Source organism: Parasteatoda tepidariorum, chromosome X1 (genome assembly GCF_043381705.1).
Source record: "Parasteatoda tepidariorum isolate YZ-2023 chromosome X1, CAS_Ptep_4.0, whole genome shotgun sequence".
In the NCBI taxonomy this organism is placed as follows: domain Eukaryota; kingdom Metazoa; phylum Arthropoda; class Arachnida; order Araneae; family Theridiidae; genus Parasteatoda; species Parasteatoda tepidariorum.
Window position 1 is genome coordinate 164,773 of NC_092214.1, and position 20,483 is coordinate 185,255.

Here is a 20,483-nt window from a genome sequence, read left to right on the forward strand (position 1 = left end):
CATGCGTGAAAAAGATATTTATTTTCATAATTTTGTAGTGAATCGTATTTGGTAACTAATGAAAAAAGTCCGATTTGAATGCCTTAAAAATTAAAAAAGTTTCAATCAATTTTCTACTTAGTTTGTGTACTAATTAAAAAGAGCTCAAAATGATAAAGGGATTTCTACAAATAACATTTGTATCATAGGAGAAAATTTAATAACAAATGATAATACCTTGCAACAAACATTCAAACCCGAAAATGTGATTTAATAAGGAAAGAAAACAGGTGAAAGAAAAGATGCTTTTATGATCCCAACAATGCTGTTATTTTTTTTAAATAAATCTTGAGTACAAAATAAAATATATCCGCCTATTATTTTGAGCTTTCTTCTTAAAGGAAAGAGAAATACTTAGAAAATTGCTTGAAATTTTTAAAATTTTTAAGATATTTAAGTCTGACTTTTTTTTCATTAGTTGCCAAATACGATTCTCTACAAAATTAAGAAAAAATATTACTTAATTTTTCCTGCTCACGTGCAGTATAAAAGAATTGCTTTAATTAGTCATATCTTGCGCAGTTTTAGACGAATTTTTCTCAAATTTGAAAGCAATAATTTTGTAATTAATTTTAAATTGCTCCAAAAATTTTGTTTGATTTTTCAAATTTTTTTTTATAGTATTATGAAATAAAACGCAAAAAAATAGTCTTCTTTTTATAAAAATATTCATATCTGCATAAATATTTAAGCTAGGATTACGAAATTTTGCGCAATTTTTGCATCAAATAATCAAAACGACAAATTTATAGCTACATTTTTTGTCATAAGTTGTTCAAAGTCGTTTTCCCCTTATTTATTGTTGGTCTCTTCAAAGTCTTAAACATCATTGATATATATGAGAAATTTAATACCCTTAACACTTCTAAATTTATGAAATGACTTCTTTAGAATGATCAACAAGCTGTTAGTGTAAAAGTGTTTTCAATATTTTGTACAGTCCAATGGTTTGTATGAACGCATTGATACCCAGGAAACATTCCAATGTAATCTTTCATTCTGAATTGAATGATACTAAACATTAATAATTAACAAGATATAAGGGATTTATGGGTTAAAAAATACAATTTTGTTCTTATTTATGCATCTTACGATGAGTTGTGGAGACAAAGAATTGTTACCTTTCCGACTTGTGCCCACGACGAATTGTTCTATCTCTGGAATGAATTGCACGTCGAACTGAGTGTAACGAATTGACGCAGAACTCGCAAAAATCAGATCATTAGATCAAAAGTTATCAAGGCAAGTTAATTTATTTATTTTATTCTTTTTATTTTTTGCATACTATACACTTCTTATGTGTTGTGGGACATGTTAGTTTTAAAGATCAATAAAGTAAAAAAATAAATAAATAAAATAAATAAAAAAAGTAATCTCTCTGAATAACTTTAAATGCAAAGATCGTTTTATTTACTATGACTCAATCGTAATGGCTCAATGGCTTAACTTTATATATTCTGATAATTGCCAATGTTTTAAGTTATGAAATAAGAAAAGAAAACGTACTTTCTCTGAGCAAGCATAGCTTTTTGTTTTTTAATAAAGTCAAATGCTTGAGGCTAAAAATATGAAGGGAACCACAATGTGGGGAAAGCAGGTAATAGTTTGGACTCGTTAATGTCAATTTTATTTTTTGCGTATTATCAAAAACCTTTTAAGCGATCTGAAATATTATGAAATTTGTTTATTCAACGATAATACCATGCAGAAAACAAGTTTTAATTAGTTTTTTTTATTATTTTCTTTAACAACGGCAAAAAAATACTACATTTTAAGACAAGCAAATTTTTACGCCATTTCAAAGAATGTACTTTTAAAGAGCACGTTTTGAACGAAATCAATCAAATAATCCATTATATATATTAAATTTTAAATATACAACATTTTTAACATTTTATTATTTAAGAACTATTAAACCAATTTTGCTCATTTACCGTTGATATTTGCATTGGTCAAAAAAATGATAAAAGTTTCAACACATTCGACTATTATACTAGCTTATGGTACAGCTGGATAATAAATTAAATATTTATTAGGATCGGTGCTTTTCGAAATCGTTTTTTGGTGAAATATATTACATTAATCAGTGAAATCTTGTATGCAAAGGAAGTGTTAGTTAAATTCGATTTTCATTTACTTAAGTGAAGGGAAATACTGATTGATATTATTATCATAATTATGTAGGACTACTTTGGGGGCTGATTTCTAGTTTTAAATATTTTGATTAAAGTTTTTATAAATTTCAATAAGAAATAAATATTATCAGTCTTAATATTTATCTGACAAATAGTATTGATTTTCTTAGATGGTATTTATATTGATGATTAATGATTTTAGTTATTTTTATCCGTACTTCTGCTCTAATAATAATTTTCGAAATATTTTATGATTATTAAAGTAATTGATGTTTAAATAGCGAAAATAATTATTGATTTTGAAGTCAAGTTATTTTTTTTCTCATTCTTGATGTTTCAATTGCTAATTTATTTATATATTGAGCTTATTTTCATCGTTTAACAGAATTGTTTATTTTTACAATTCGAAAATTTATTACAATTATTAAAAATATTTTCCTTTTTGATAAATTTTTCTTTTTATTCAATAAATTCAGTCAAATTTAATATTATAATTAAAATAAAATCTATTTAAAGGAATTATCATTTATTTTTATGCTTCAAATGTTACGGTTCCTATGGTTTTGGTAAAATTTAGATTTTTATTTTAATATTGTGCTTAGATTAAAAGAAATAAGCAATTAAAATATTTGAATTTTTTTCTTCTACATATAACTTTTAATTATTGAAATATACTTTTAATGTTTGAATATTTCTCACCTTGTTGAATTCCCCTGTTTGGAAATTTTCCACTTATATGGAAGCATCAAATAATGGAATAATTAATACAAATAATTTTTAAGATGAATTAAATACTAGTTTTCAAAATTAAAATTTTAATCGAAATAAAACTGAAGAAAAACCAGATATATTAATCTTTGAATTCGACATTGGTGTTCAGCTTGCAGTCTGGCTCAAACATTTCCAAAAATAAACTAAAGACTTTAAATTAAATGAAAAGTGGAAACTTAAAAATCTTCAAAATTGCATTCGGTGTTCATCTTTGAAATTATTTATTAATAACTGTTTAAATTGTAATTCTTTTCAGGGAATATTCAAATTTTTTCAAGAACATTATTTTATATCACCTTTTGGCTATTTTTCAAAATTTAAAATTTTCTGGCCAAATCAAAGACCTAAACTCATACAGAAAAGGTGAAAAAAAAGTAATGAACATATAATTGGGGATTTGCCTATGGGATTAATCCCACAAAGGAAAACACTTTTAGTTCTAAAAAAAACCCAAAACCCCAGTTGATTGACTTAAATTTTTTCAAAAATATTTCATGATGTACCCACTGCCCAAAATGAAAATGAACGAAAATGCCAGAATCAAAGTTAAGTGGGTATAGATAACAATTTCAAGGCTGGACAACTAGGCGGCCATTCATTAATATCTCAGATAGTTCAAATTATTATAATAATCTTCGACAAAGGCAAAATTTTTCCCAGACCCAGTCATAATTTCAACAAACAATAACAAAATAGATCTAGATTTCATAAAGTGGGTGACAGATTTAACAAAAATAAACAACAAACAATACATTTCACCCAAGTTTTTCAGGAGTTACCTCCTAGTCCTTGTAAATATTGTGATAAATTAAGGACCACCAATGTTTATTAAGGGGGGTAACATTGTATAAGCAAACCATATTTCTTTACTGCTGAGAATCAGTTCCAGCATAAAGATAAACAATAGAGAGCAAACACAAAGTTGACAATTAATAATATCCGAATACGCTCAAAATAAATAAGAAAACAATAAAAATGACAAACACCCGATTGTGACTAATAAAATTATGTTTTTAAATGTCAACACAGGTAGTACTCTAAATATAATCCCAACTAAAATTTTAAAAAAATTAGAAGTTCAAAAAGAAGGAAAAAAAATTGCCAACGTAATACAAACGAACGGTAATTTGCAACTTAACCAAACTTGCACTTTAAATTTAAAAATTGGAAATATAGCTAGGCCAGTTGAGTTTTATATTTTAAATACTGATTTACCATACGCCGTATTAAATTTAAAAGCTTGTATTGGATTTCAATTGGTGATTAATTGTGTTAAACAGGTTGTAATGCAAAATTGGAGAAAATTTATCACTTTTTCGGATTATAAAAATGACTTGTCCTTACACATTTCTTCTGAAATCCACGTTAAAAAATGCTATACCGATAAAAAGTAATGGAATTAAAAATAATATAAAGAATGTTAAATTGAATAGCAATAACAAAATAGTGAACATATTTGTGAAGATATTAAAGAAAATTAAATTTTAAACTTAAAAAAATAAGGATTTCAAAAATGTAAACAAAGGAAACTTAAATAGAAATAAAAAAAATAGACTTAAAAATTATCGAACCATTAAGATACAGGATAATCCAATGAGATTGAAAGTTATTCAAGGAGTTTTTTATTCACTGCACTATAAATTAAAGCAAAAATATATGAATGCGTCAATATTAGAAAAAAGTATTTAACCCCACTGAGAAAAAGAAGTATGGTCAAAACAACTAGAATATGGTCAAATTTACCTTGTTTCTGGCTCTATGGGAACACTAAAAAAACAAAGTAATTTTTACTGAAGTGCTTTGGTAATGACTTTTTAGTAAAATTAACAATAAAATATGCTTTTTATTACGATTTTGTTGGGTAGTAAATGGAGCAAAATTTGGTAATTTTAAGCAAAAGTTGGTAAGTAAGTACTTTATTTACTCTTACCTAGAGCTGAACAAAGGGCTATTGGTGACGGTCTCCTGAGGATGATCCGAAGACATGCCATCGCAATTTTGATCCTCTGCAGAGGGGATGGTTCCCCCCTTTGGTAGTCTGACGACTTGCACACGATATCGAGAATTTACGACAGAACACTTTAACGAGGACCTATACCGCGCACACTCGGTTCCTACACAGGCTGATCAAAGTGGTCACCCACCCGCTTGCTGACCGAAGTCATTGATGCTTGACTTCAGTGTTATACTGGAAATTGTGCTTTTACGATTAGTCCACTGCGGGGCAGATAATTTTAAGCAAAGTAAGTAATTTCAACAGTGCAGTAAACTTGTCGGCATTGTTTTTCGTCAGTGCGTTTTTTTTTCTATGAAAGCTGCAGGTTAACATCTACCAGCATTTAAAATTATTAAAAATCTGCAGTTGCGGTTATTTTAGTTGTAGTTTATTTACGTCGCACTAGAGTTGCAGAATGGGCTATTGGCGACGGTCTGGGAAGCATCCCTGAGGATGATCCGAAGACATGCCATCACAATTTTGATCCTTTGCAGAGGGGACTGCTTTTGTATATAAACAAATACCAAAACATGGCTGAACTAAACCAGTAGCTTAACTGTTACTAAATCACATAAGGGTAAATAAAATAACGCATCAGGACTGTTCCAACATCCTAAAATGGAAGCGTACAGGTAGTAGGTTCAAATTCCACTTTAACTGACCCTGCATCTATTTATTATTATCTAGATGCATCTGTTTATTCATTTATTGTTAGGCACACATACGCAGTCTTGTATGCTCTTTATAAAGCTAGGCTAAAGTGCCCTTGTCAAATTGATATACAGATAGCACAAGATAGAGAAAAGCAGCACACACATACACGCTTGGACACAGTGGAATTCGAACTCGTTACCTCCACATTACAATAGATGCATTTTTGTGTATTTTTTTTCCTTCTCTAATTTGAACAATCTCTTCTTAAACTTGATTGGGACATTTAAAGGGTCTTTTGTAATGAACACACTTATCTTCACATGCTAATATAATAAGAAACAATTTTATTTTACATGCTTACCGTGTATTGAATATAGGTAGATAGGTACTTTATTTACTTCGCACTAGAGCTGCACAATGGGCTGATGGAGACTGGGAAACATCCCTGAGAATGATCCAAACACATGCCATCGCAATTTTGATTCTTTGAAGAGGGGATAGCTCCCTTGCTTTGGTATCTGGACGACCTGCGTGCTAGTCGAGTACTTTACAGTAGAACAGTTTAGCGAGGACCAATCCCGTGTGCCCTCGGTCCCTACGCAGGCTGATCAAAGCGGTCACCCACCCGCTTACTGACCGCAGTCAGTGATGCTTCACTTCGGTGTTCTGCTTGAAACCGTGTCTTTACAATCAGTCCACTGCGGAACTGTATTGAATATAAAAATAGTCTTCTAAACTCTTGTAAAATTGAATAACAGAGATTTCCGTCGTAATAATAAACTAGAGATAAAATATGTCTGTTTTTATTCGATTCCCTGCAAAGGTCAAGAGTAGAAATTATGCTGACATATAACCGAAATAGTATCGCTAAAAAAAATTTAAAATTTTGTGAAAATTTCACGGTTATCCAAAAAACTTTCTAATCATTAATGTAAGTATTTTCTTCTAGGGAACTTAAGAACATCTCTGAAGTTAATAGGTCCCTCAGTGGACTGATCGTTAAGACACGGTTCCCAACAGATCACCGAAGTCAAGCATCACTGGCTGCGATCAGTGAGTGGGTGGGTGACCACTTGGATTAGTCTGCATAGGGACCGAGGGTGTGCGGTATTAGTCCTCGTTAAACTGTTCTACCGTAAAGTGCTCGACTTCACGTGCAGGTCGTCGGGCTACCGAAGCGGGGATGCCATACCCTCTGCAGAGGATCAAAATTGTGATGGCATGTCTTCGGATCATCCTCAGGGATGTTTCCCAGACCGTCACCAAAAAGCTCATTGTGCAGCTCTAGTGCGACGTAAATGAACTACTACTTCTTCTGAAGTTAATAGAATTCAAAAAAGTTTACATCTTAGTTAAAAGCAGATTTTCTCATAAGGATACTTCAATATATATATATATATATATATATATATATATAAGTAGCATATTGTTGAATTTGCGACTGTTGGAAGTAAATGTAACAAATAGGTCACAAAAATCACTGGATCAGAGGTCAATGAGCTCAAGTAATCATAATAATGCTCATTAAAATACAACGTATTTTTTATGGTTATTTTCTAACGTGTGATATCTCTTTTTCAACTTGATAAGGACTTATAATAAATCATACTTTGTCATGAGATGAGCAAGCAAGTCTGCATATGTAAGTATAACAATATTTTTTTTTTAAAATCTTAGAATAATAATGGTTTTTAATTATTTTTACACCAGTATTGTCTTTTCACCAAATGCTAAATAAAATGCAGGTTTGAATTGAAGCTTGGATATGTAACGATATAGAAACATATACATAATCATGCATAGAATTGCTTCTCAAATTTCTCAAATTTCATTTTTTTCTGATAGAAGCCTCTATCTCGAAAATTATCCCAACAGAATAATCGGATATCATTTTTTATTTTTTGTTGCGTATTTCGCTACATCTCAAAAACAAAGTTTGTTCAAAATTCGTTTATTTGAAGATGTGGAAAATTAAATACTATTCGTTATTTTCGATTATTTTAAGGTATATTTGCGATATTTTTAAGTATGTAATTTTAAATGACAAAACACAAAAATTTTATGTAATTAGCCTAACAATTTCTGATGTATACAATATTATAAAGTCGTGAACGTATTTTGAATTAGATATCTCCACTACTACTTGAAAGATTTCGTCAAATTATGCTATTTAAAATTATGTTATTTGAAATTACATTTCTCAAAATGATTTATGAATTTGTATACCATGGAATTCAATTTTTTCGACTGTTACCAATTAAAATAATAAAAATAATAAAATAAGTAATAAAAAAAATTGTTTTTTGCATGGAATTATGTTTGTATAAATGGATTTAATTGCGGAAATGTTTCGATTCACTTAAAGAATTTTTCAAATATAGTGAAAGACACAAAATATTCAATTATCATTTAGGAGTTGCCGATTTCATGTCAAAACAATTCGAAAACTATTTTGAGGGTCAAATCGAAAAAAGAACTGAATGTATGTTATTCAGAATAAGACACCCAGTATATTTGAAATATTGTTTGAACAAATTAATAAGCAGATTTAACTTTAGTACCTCAATTTATGAGATTGAATTATAGTGTGTAAATATTTTTAATGGATTGAAAGTAATTAAGGCGTTCCGTTTTATGTTTTGCGAGCTAATATGTTCAAATGGTGTTAAAAAGCCTGTCTGATGCAATGAAAAATATAAATAAATAAATCAATAAAATTAAAAATACAATAAAATTAAAAATAAAGAGAGAGCAGAAAAAATTAACAAAAGATAAAGAAAATATAAATTATGATTCCCCATGTAAAAATTAAAGATTCTGCAGAGATAAAAAGAGAAAGGTCACTTAGATTTTTTTTTTATATTTCCTTTCAAATTAACATCAAGGTATCATTTATGAAATCAATTGATAACATGCATTTCAAAGCCAAACTTAATTTTTATTCGTACCCATAATTAAAGTTTATCATTTATTTGCAAATTCGTGTGAATCGTCCTTCATAATTGATGCATTGATGACAATGAGTTTTTTCCCAGGTGAGAATCGCAATTTAATTTAGTAAGTGCTCTATTGCTATCAGCTCTTTTTAAATATGTATGAAGTAAGTAAATGAAGCCATAAACATATCACCTTGGAATCAAAGAGAAACAAATATAGAGTTAGTTTTTATACAGAACTTTCAAATGGTTTATAAGACTGTATTAAAATTAAGTTAATGTTTATAATTCTGAACCCAATTTAAGGAAACTTTTGTATCAAACAGTCTTCACGGAGGACTAACCTACATTAGCGTTAGGACGACTGTAAGGTAACTCATGATTTGTCTACTATTAGCACTGTGGTATTGACCAGCCATTGCTGGGATTCGAATCTGGGTTATCTCATTTGGAGGTGAAGGAAATCCACGTCCGCTACAATATTGCAGATAGGCTAATTAAAACTAAAATATATGTGCAATTGCAGTAAACAGTTATATATATATGATCAAAATTGCACCCAAAAACGTTAAGAGTTATTAAGGCTACAATACTTAACTTAAAATTTTCGCGAATTAGATAATCCATACTTAACTATTTAAAATATGTACCTAGTCCTAAGTTTTTTGATTTATAAAAATAAAATGTTCGTTTAAAATGGATTTTTCACTATATTTCATCACAAAATAATTCTACCCTTGGGCTTATTCTTATTATTCTACTCGGGTTAATTTTATTTATATTAAAAGTACGTACTTCTACTAGTATTTCGCTATTTTTTAAATTTCGTACTTTTTCATGTGTTTTTGTGTTACTTTTTGGCTCAAAAATTGCAAGTATTTGTAACAATAATGTCGAAAGATATCGTTACATTTTTCTTTGAAAATTATTTAAAATTTTCCTCAAAAAAATTATGAAAAAAAAGATAAATTGATATTCATTTTACTTTGAGTTTTTGTTTTTAGGAAATTTTTTTAAAATGATATGTAATGAAATTTTACTTCATTGTTCGCTCATTTTGCATCGTTTACTCTTCTCGAAGTGAAGAGTGAACACAAAGAGGTCACAGCATAATCACCTGTAAGTTCATAAAAATTAACAACCTACCTCAATTTTATTTCTATCGGAAACAAAAGGTCGCAAAAAATGCTTATGGTTAAAAAAAAAAATATCCATTTGAAGAGCTACCAAATCATCCCTTACTCATCTGACTTTAGTTCGTATCCGAATTTCATACGCAAATTTCTTCTTGTGGAAACTTTATTGGGTTCTTTTTTGTTGCTGTCATCAAGGCAGAGGGATTGCTCATGTTTTGCACTATCTATGGCCACGAATTCGACTTCTGTCATACCCGTTTATAGGGTGGACCTATTCATATATCCATTCATTCATCCCCAGATCGTAATTATGACCAGAGAGCAATCATTCTCCAGAGATAGAACTTGTTATGGGAACAGGGTATCATTACGCTCATTACGGTGCCAAATAATATATTTTGTCTTTTTTGTCATTGTAAAACTTATGAGGAGAAAAATTGCTCTTGAACCATTGGTGAAAAGAAAACGAGTGCTTAAGGATAAATTTCGATGTCTTAAAAAGTATCAAAAGGATATGTAAATTTTGTACGAAACCACATAATGAATGGAACAGGCAGGCTAGAAATAATGAGTCAAAGGAAGAAAATATTTTGTTTCAAAATGAAACAATTACTTCTTTAGCTTATTTGATATTTGGAAATAAAAAAGAAATTAGTTAGAATGCAATTCCGGTAGTCATCGTAGTTTTATTACCTTTGTAGCTAGTTTAACTTAGACGCCATAAAACCTGAATGGTTGCAAGTTTTCGGATTTGGAGAGAAAAGCTCAAAAGGGTGTTCTTACAATTTAATTAAAATGATTGTTCAAAACAAAAATAAGGAAAAATTAAATGATTTAATAGAAGAATATGCAGAAGAAAAAAAATAACTTTTTTAACACACCCAATTAGAGGATCAAACACTAAAAATGTTTCGGATAAAGTAGAAATCGCTGATTGGAGCCGGCATTCTGTATTGTGTTTTAAAAGTCATTGCAATCAATAGTTTTGTGGTTCAAGAAAATTTATTATTGAGTGTATCTGATGTTGATAATACTTTATTTTGGAAGGTAGTAAAACGATATTATTTAACATTAGAAAGGGTGAATGATGGTTTAATAGAGAGCATGATAGATGCAATGGGTTTTCAAACTGACAGATCCTGATCAGGTCGCATTCATCAACAATCACTTCATCGACAGGACATTTCATCGAAAGGTCATTTTGTCGACAGGCCGTTTCGTCGACAGGCCATTTCATCGACAGGGTCATTTCGTCGACAAGTCAATTCTTCGACAGGTCATTTCATCGACAGGGTCACTTCGTCGACAAGTCAAATCGTCGACAGGGTCATTTCGTCTACAATTTGTAAAAAATATTTCGTAGGCAAAGTGATGGGTAATTTTGAAACTAGTTTTATGATTTTTTACATTCGATGTTATGCTCCTTGCACTTCTTTGTAATTTAGTATATTTGTGATGAAATTTTTTAAACCTAGCCTGATGCAAAATCTTAATTGTACATGTTAAAGTTGCCAGAAAAGAAGCTTTTTATTTGAAAATTGCCTACTCTATTCACATCATGTAGCATAAAACGAAGCATTTTTTGCATTTGGTGTTCTAATTTTATTTAACAAATTTAAGTGGTATATTACACAATTTTTTTTCTAGTCATATCTAACACATTTATTTCTAAGATTAATTTTTAATGTACATTATTATAGATTAGCATAATAAAAGCAATTGCAATAACTATTGTGAATGATTTTTGATGTAGGGAGTGAATGAAAGGTGAAATTAGAAAAGCTCGATAGGCCACGTGGTCGATAGGTCATTTCATTGACAAGGTCTTTCGTGAACAGACCGTTTCCGCTGTAAAAACTCTCTGTCGATAAAAGGAAAATTAAACTTATAGAATGTTCCCCCACAATGAGTAATACGCATTAATACAGTTTAAAATCTTGTCAAAAAAAAGAAAGAAAAAGGAAAGGAACAAACTTTCACAATGATAACAATGGTGGTGATTACAAAGAATTTAATCCAAAAAACCCAAATCTTTCAGATAGTTAGCTAGTAAAATTACTTGTTGTTTTATCAAAAATTTATATATTCACTGCGTTTATATATTTATTTTTTCAAGCTCAGTTGATTTTTTTCATATGCAAGTAATCATTAAATTTGTTATTATTGACATACTAACAAAATTTTCTTACGTAAAATTTCAATACCTAAATGTTTTCTCTTTAAAAAAATATCGATTTAGGGAAAAGCAAACTAAGATGTATGAGTAACTATTACGAAGGTTGGTGAGCGAAGTGAGCAAGAGGCGGAACTTCCTATTATTATAAAAATCTTGAAAAAAATGCATGTGGGAAGAAAACAAAAATGAAAATCGAACTTGGAAAACATATTGGGAAGTATTGTTGATAAATATTTTATTCTAACCCTCTTCCTCATGTCTTTGTCAGCTATGCTGCTGAAAGTTTCTGACAAGTTCTTGTGAAATTTAAATGAAATATTATTTGAAAAAAAAATCTTGTTCGTCGTCATCGCAATTTCTCAAAAATCATGCTTTTTTGGATTACAGAAAAACTACTCACTCGATTTTGATTCCTCTTTAGAAAATTGATGTGACTATTTTTCAAAACTTTCTTACTGTCAGCAAAAAAAAAGATATCACTCTGAATAACTTTCGTTCTAATGATCGGATTTTCACGTACTAAGTGTCAATCTTAATGGTTCTCGGGGGTGACCTTAAATATGCAAATTATTTAGTGCTAACTATTAATTATGTTACGAAATCGGACACAAAATCGTACTTTCTCTGAATAAACATATATTATTTGTTACATATTCGGATTTTCAACCTTCAAAATATAGGGGGTAGCAGCAATGTGGGAAACATGGTCCTCAAAGTTTGATCAGGAGAGCGATCCAAATTTCGGACCCCTTAATGTTAACTTCGTTTTTTGCGTTTTCAATCATATTTTTAAAACTAATTAAGCAATTCCTAAAAAAATTGCACCCACTTATAAAACCCGTTGACCCGTTATTTAATATTTTTTATACGTTTTATCCGTTATTTATTATTTTTTATCATTTAATTTAATTGAAGATGAAAAAATTTTGAATTGCGAGGTACAAATTTTTTTTTACCATATTAATTTACATATTTTTTTTTTCTATTGAAAACTGTTTTTATTAGTAGAAGCTGAAAAAAATTAAAACTATTTATTTTTAAAAAAATAATTTGGCGACAATGAAGAAATATTAAAATGGAGCGATTAATATTAAAATGTAGTTAACTTACTAGAGGAACTTGACTTACGCTTGAGTAGCTTAAAATTTCATTCATATTCTTTTCGCTAATTGCCGATTGCTAAACTTCTTTTTTTATTTTTTTAAATTATTAAATACTATGTTTCTTTTTTAGCCGTCTAAAAATTTATTCGTAATTTAGTCAAGAAATTTGAATAAAACATTTTATTCAACGAATGATGAGTTTTATTAAAGCATGCTTCTGATAGAATATGATTATACATCAGATTATGCTTATATTTAATGTGATTATATTTAATTTTTTAATTTCTTTTTTCAATAATTGATACAATATCAATAATATGCATACGTATGCAAAGATTTTGAATAATATGCTTATCAATTTATTCAATATATATTTTATAATTATTCATACGAATATGTAGTCGATATTTTTAATCATCTTAAAATTTCTTAACATTTTATAGATCGTCTTAATCTTAAAATAATTACTTTCATCATTTTCGCGTGTTTTGCAGAACTATTTTACCAACTATTTAATTAAATTTTAACAGTTTTAAAAATCATATATTCTTTACGCTACCACGTATATTATTTTTTCATTAATATACTAATTAATTTTTTCAGTACTTTAATTTAGGTTTTCATTTAAATTTAAGTTCCTTTCTAAATTATTGTCAAGTTTTGATTAAAAGAAAACTTGCCTGCTAGCTAAGAATAAAACTTGTTAAGAAATTTAAAACATTTTGCTTTTTAAAATTATTTGATGCAAAACAGCTGACTATTTACTACTAATATTTTTTTAATGATTTTTTTTCTGGTGACTTCAACATAGATTATCTAATATTGTGTTGATGTTTATAATTCACTACAAGGAGTATAAAGGCACCGATAAAAAAAAACTGTCGAATATGTAGCCAAAATTTTAAAGCGTCTTAAAATATATCAGTATCTTAAATGTCGTCCTAACATCTTAGTTGTGATATTAAATTTTTAATTATCTGGCCGCGTGTGATTCACAGAACTATCCAACTAATTATTTCATTATATCTTTTTCTTTTTCATTATCCTACAATGTAGCTTTTTTTCTTGATAATATACTACACTACTTTGTTTAATTTTTATTGGTACTTAGAGGTTTTCTTTAAATTAACACTCGTTGTAAGTAATAGCTAGGTTTTTTTACATCAGAACTATAGCCAGTTAGCATATAAGATTTTAAAAACAATTTCTATGTAAAAATTACTCAGTGCAAAACGTCTGACTGATCGCAGTAAATAAGTGCATGCTTTTCTCTAAGATTGAGCAAAAGAATTATTGTGTTTGGTTTGTGAAAAGTAAATACATATTAGTGCAACTCAAAAAACCACAACTGTTTGCTTTGTTTTTTAAAGAAACAAACTTGGGTCGCAATTTTTTTATGACGATTTGTATATTATTGGATATAACTTTAAGACTTATATATTACACAGTTAATTTTAATAAAGTTTCTCTTTTAAAAAAAAGATGTTGAAAAAATTTACTTTTGCTTAAAAAAATTTTAAAATGTAGCACGATTCTCAAGATATTATTATAACATAATTTGTTATTTGGAAAATGCCTCATTTTGCTAAACAGCGAATACTAAATATTAAAATTTGTAAAAAGATTCCGAAAGCATGCCAATTTTAGAATCCTCATCTAGTTAAAAAAATGCAATAAAAATACTCGATTTTCAAAAATATTTTGATTAAAAAATAAAAATAACAAATACGTGGAGGGAAGGTTAACATACTTTTTACAGAAACTGTGAAAAGCAATTTTTCCTATATATTTTGTTATAAGAGAATAAAATTGACATTGCTCCAAGAAACCTACACAATAAATTTCGCTTCTTCCATAATTGAAATCTGTTTGGTTGAAAGCTAAAACGAGAAAAATTTAAGTATTATTATTTGTCTAAGCTTATTTCATTTATTTAATGATAGCGGTAACTAGGTTAAGGATATGCGATGGAAGCCCCGTTTACTATTACGCTTCTTCCCGTTTACTATTATGCTATCAACTTCGAGTAGGACGGAAATGCTAATTTGTTTGAAATAGCTGTCCTTGTAACTATTTAATTTCGATTCCTGGGACATTCCATTTTCAAATTCGACTTTTGAAAATTTCAATTGTAAAATGATTTTTCTTTAAAAAAAATTTTTTTATTAAGGCTTGCAATAAATAAATTACTTCATTGATTTTTTTTAGAAAGTAGTGACCAATTATTATTTTTTCAATCTAAGAACCTATGCCTATATCTTACATAAAATTTATTTTAATATCGAGTGAAGTTATTTATCATACTGTGTTACTAAATAAATGGTCCCAAGAAACTGAATCGAAAGAATAAAACTTCATTGATTTAAAAAATAATTGATGATATTAAAAATAGAGATGTTTTGAGAGTCCCATTAATTAAAGTCACAAGTCATTCACACCTGACGAGTCTTGAGAATAGGCGCTTACATTTGAACGCTTAAACATCTCAACTTTTATATCCCTCTTCATATTTTTGAAACTAGTGAAGTTTATTTTCATAAATTATACTGTTTTACATTTGGGTCTTGATCATTATTTTGATAAGGATTTTATGATCGTAAAAGTAAACATATGCATTTTAACATTTTAACAGGATTCATGTGGTTTTTAAAAACATAAGAGTACCGTAGCATCAATATTGTAACTATAAAAGTTATCTTTAACTTTTAAAATAGAATTATTAACTTCAAAATCAAATCATTAAATTAAAATATCTGATTTTTAAAATTAAAATTTTTTAAAAATCAGATATTTTGAGTTAAAGAAATTGAATATTTCATCTTTTAAGTTTTTGTGCCTCCATTTCAGTATCTTAAGAACCTTACGAATTCTGTTTAAAAAGAGAGTATCGTATCTGATATATATATATATATATATATATATATAAAACAAAGAAATCATAGTATTTTGTGATGAGTGTAGCTAATCGTAATTGAAGAACATGTTGTACGACATTTTATGGTGAATTTGCAAAAATAAGTTTCAAAATGTATCGAAACATCAGGCAATCTAATCAGCAATCTAAATATGTGGCAGAATGAAACGATTTTTTAAACAATTAATCATACACTCACTATGCAACATATTAATTTCAATATGTTATTTCAATATGTAACCTGCGAATGCGCATAAGAATTGCTATACAATCCACATTTTATTTTCCAGGTACTTTTTTTTTTATTTCTTCAAACTTTCTTACTCGATTAAAACCTGTAAGAATGACTATCCCTGAAATTCTGTACATAATTATAATAAATTATGTAAATTTCATTTTAGTGTGCAATCCTCGTATAAATAAAGTAAAAACAAAATAAAAAACCCAAATAATGTCAGATAAAAAAGCTTATGTATTCAAATTCAAAAAGCTTAAAAAATCATAAATAATTTATAAATCGATTTAACTTTTCCTTTCTTAGGAGATAAAAAAGATAAAAATCTTTGCCTTTTGGACAGAAATCAGCTTAAAACTTGTTTATTGTCTAGAAACTTCGAGATATTTACTATTAACTATTATTAAAAACCTTTCCGAGCAATCACAAAACATTATTTCAATTTTTTTTGTATTCTAAAATTGCTTGCTTAGCAACCGAGTAAAATTAAGTACTCCAAAATTGAATCAGTCTATGTGTTATCTTGAAATATTCATTTGCGGTGGCGACTTTACTTGACTGTTTTCAGGGACTACAGCAAATATATAAATCTTTATTGCGACCCAATTTACGACCCAAACTTTCGAAATTTTGCCTACTCCCCCAATTTCAAGGGTCAGAATTACAATTATGCAAAAAAATAAATATGTTTATTCAGAGAAAGTACGCTTTTGTGTCTGATTTCATAACTTAATTAATAGTTAGCACTAATTAATTAGCACATTTGAGGTCATTCCCAGGAACCATTAAGACTGACACTTAGTTCGTGAAAATCCGATCATTAGAACGAAAGTTATTCAGCGTGATATCTTTTTTTTTCTTTGCCGACTGTACGTTTAAAAGCCAAAAAAGTCAATGCTTTTTAAATGGTCGCCATTTTGTGAAAAAATGACATTTTTTAGATTTTTTTGGTTCTAACATTCATTCATAGTCGTTAGTTTTTTGGTTTCAACTGTTTTTGATTATACGGTATGGACCCTTCATCTGTATTCCATCTTCGTCATCATTTTTATATCTTAATTTATAATTATTTTGGGCTAGAAAAAATTAAAAATATAACTGAAAGGAATAAATCCTGTCATTTCACTGATAAAAATTGTTAAAAAGTTAAAAATGAGGTTTAAATGGGACCTCTGGATCCCCTTAAAGAGACTTATTTGCATTTATATAGTGAATTGGAATACAAAACTTTCATTCAAAACTTTCATTTCATCAGCATTCATTTTTGATGTTTCTCTGAATAAATAGACAATCTTTGAGTAATAGTAATTTTTTACAAGCTATATTCTCTCATTATAGTTTTAAAACTTTTGATACAGACTTACGTTTTAGGATCTTGTTGAGATATCTATGTTTTCTGATAAGTCATTTTAAAATTGTAAGAAGATTGAGAATTACAAATTGCAACTACTTATAAGACAAATGTTAAAAAGTACTTTTCATCATATTATGAAAATTTAAAGTATATAATCGTAAATAATTCAAATTTGTAATTAGGCAAATCTTAAAAATAAAAACTCATCATCAATGTATCCGAAATCGTTTAAAATAATCGAAATAACTATTCAAATCTATTTTAGAAATAATGTTGTTAATGGAATATTTACCGAGTTCAAATAATATTTCAGATGAGTACGGACACAAATATTTGTAATAAACGAAATTCTGAGAGGACGCTAATTCGAAAGCCACAGTTCTCCCCCATCCCGTAGTTGAGAAAACGCCTTTTTAGGTAGGTTGGTAGGTACTTTATTTACGTCCTACTAGAGCTGCACAATGGGCTATTGGCGACGGTCTGGCAAAAATCCCTGAGGATGATCCGAAGACATGCCATCACAATTTTGATCCTCTGCAGAGGGGATGGCTCCTCCACTTTGGTAGTCCAACGATCTGCACCTGAAATCGAGCACTTTACGACGGAACACTTTAACGAGGACCGATACCGCCCACACTCGGTCCCTACGCAGGCTGAACAAAGTGGTCTCCCACCCGCTTACTGGCCTCAGTGAGTGATGCTTGACTTCGGTGTTCTACTGGAAACCGTATCTTTACGATCAGTCAACTGCGGGACATAAATTTTTTAATTGGGGGGAAAAGAATGTTGCACATGTGACCTGCTTTCCTTGTTGGGCAATCCTTATACCTTGATGAAGACCTAATTTTACAGTTTAACTGCAGAACCGTTTACGATTGTATAGCGATAGAAGTAGAAGAAAATGATAATGAGATGATAAAAAAATGTAGAAAGTGGTAATTATTCAAATATTTGCAATTTATTTTTATAAGTAACTATTAACAAACAAGAACTAAGCTGAACTACTGCTGAATTTTGGATTTCAATCTTGGAATTAGTAATTGCTAGTACGAAATATTTACATCTCTTAATTAAAAACTAGTTTATCATTGTTCAATCAGCGTATTATTTACATAAAACTGTCTCGAAGTGTTTGTTACATATAACCAAATTTTTATCTTCCTCTATCCCCCTAGTTTCTCTTTACCACTGCCATTAAACGGAGAATATCTGCTTTATGATTGGTCAAAAAAAGCTCTGAACCCTCGAAGCTAAGGTATCATACTGTCACGTGATAAAACAATAAAAAAAAACGTACGAAATGTTTCAGATGAATGAGAAAATAGTCATTTTTTCTTAATCAATCGAGCGGAAACCAGTAGGTCGATCGAATTTTGCTTCAGTTGCATATTGCAGCCGGTATGAAATCGCCTAAAGATTTAAGTACACTCTTTAAAGTGAAAATGAATGCTCGATTTGATGGTAACTAGAAATTAAAGTGTTCTTTCCAACAATTTCTTGTGTTCTTCAGACACCACGGTTTGTATATACAGTGCGAAAAATAAAGAACGGACCATCCGGAATAACTTTTGATCTAATGATCGAATCTTCGCGTTCAATTCTTAATGGTTCGAGGGGGTTACCTCCAGTATGCTAACTAATTAATGCATATTTTAAATTACGAAAAAGGACACAAAAACGTATTTTCTCTGAATAAATATACCTCTTTATCGAAGGAATCGGATTTTTGACCCCAAAAATATAGGGGTTAGCGACAATGTGGGAAATATGATCTTCATAATTTGGTCGGAAAAGAGATCTAAAGTTTGGACCCTTTAACGTTAGTCTAACTATTTGCGTATTTTGCCATATCTCGGGAACTTTTGAAGTGAAATAAAAAAAATTTGCACACAATTATAAAATTTGTTTCAAGCAAAAAATTAATTTTAGTAAAAATTTATTATCTTTCATTATTTTATTTAATAATAGCCGAAGAATTTTGAATAATAAGGTATACAATTTTTTACATTTTTTTAAAAGTATTTAACTTTACAAGGCAGAATCCAAAATTTGAGCAAAATCGGTTGAATAAATCCTGAGAAATTGAATCTTTAAACATACGCTTTGTTCACGTTTTTTTCCCGAAATTTCATCGCCAAGATGGGTACAATAAAACCAATTAGCCTTATTTCTTTTTTATCTGTAATAGGGCTTTCATCGTACTTGCAATTAAGTATAAGCTTGTTTTTATTGAGGTTAATAGAACAAATATTAAAAAGATACTTAACCAACTCGAAGTTATTTTATTGTAAAATACTGCAAAGAAAGCTAGTTAACAGAAAAGCAGTGGTATCCCAAGTTAATTAAAAAAAAAAGTCCCTACAAAATATATTAAAGTTTTATTACTCAAAAGCAAAACTAGGCGCAAAAGGATGTTACTTTTGCATTGTAATGTACTATTATTATTCCTGGCATAATTTGAATGCAAAATTCTCCCTTCATAATTTGGACAACACATGATTAGGAAAAAAAGAGTCTTAGATTCTATAAAGTATATAAATCAACTATTTTTTTAAAAACTCATTATTAACTTCGATTTAGTTTGTTAAAAAAAAGAAAAGAAAAGAATGTGCTGAGGGATATAAAAATATTGAAAATGCTCCAAAAAAAAAAAAAAAAAAAAAAAAAAAAAAAANGAGAAAAGAAAAAGAAAGATAGCACAGTCATGACAATGCTCGTTATCATTGACAGCTTTCAAGATCAATTTTATTTACTTTATATTTTTTAATAATTTTAATTATAATAAATAACATAAGGTTTAAAGTTTTTTCCTGTTCTTTTACTTTTACGTGAGAAGGGAAGCCACGTTTCACTTAAAACCTAGTTTTTCGACATTGTTTGTAGCGTATTGGTTAAATAATTTTAATTCGTATAACTAAGAAATCTTTAAGAGTTTTTATTATTCTTTTCTTTACGTGCAAAAAGAAAAAAAAGACTCAATTTCATTCAAAAATGCTCAAAAATACCAGCTAGTCAAAATTTAAAAATATAAACA

General features: G+C 28.9%; 1 protein-coding gene across 3 annotated transcripts in view; it reads right to left on the reverse strand.

Annotated features, from left to right (window-relative positions):
- The window catches only part of LOC107455726 (protein tyrosine phosphatase domain-containing protein 1), a gene marked incomplete at its 3' end in the record, with an annotated part of 109,099 nt that overhangs the window by 76,338 nt on the left and 12,278 nt on the right, over nucleotides 1-20,483 (reverse strand). Inside the window, 1 exon segment of one of the 3 annotated variants that reach the window (XM_016073395.3) lies at nucleotides 4,517-4,647. 3 annotated transcript variants of the gene reach the window in all.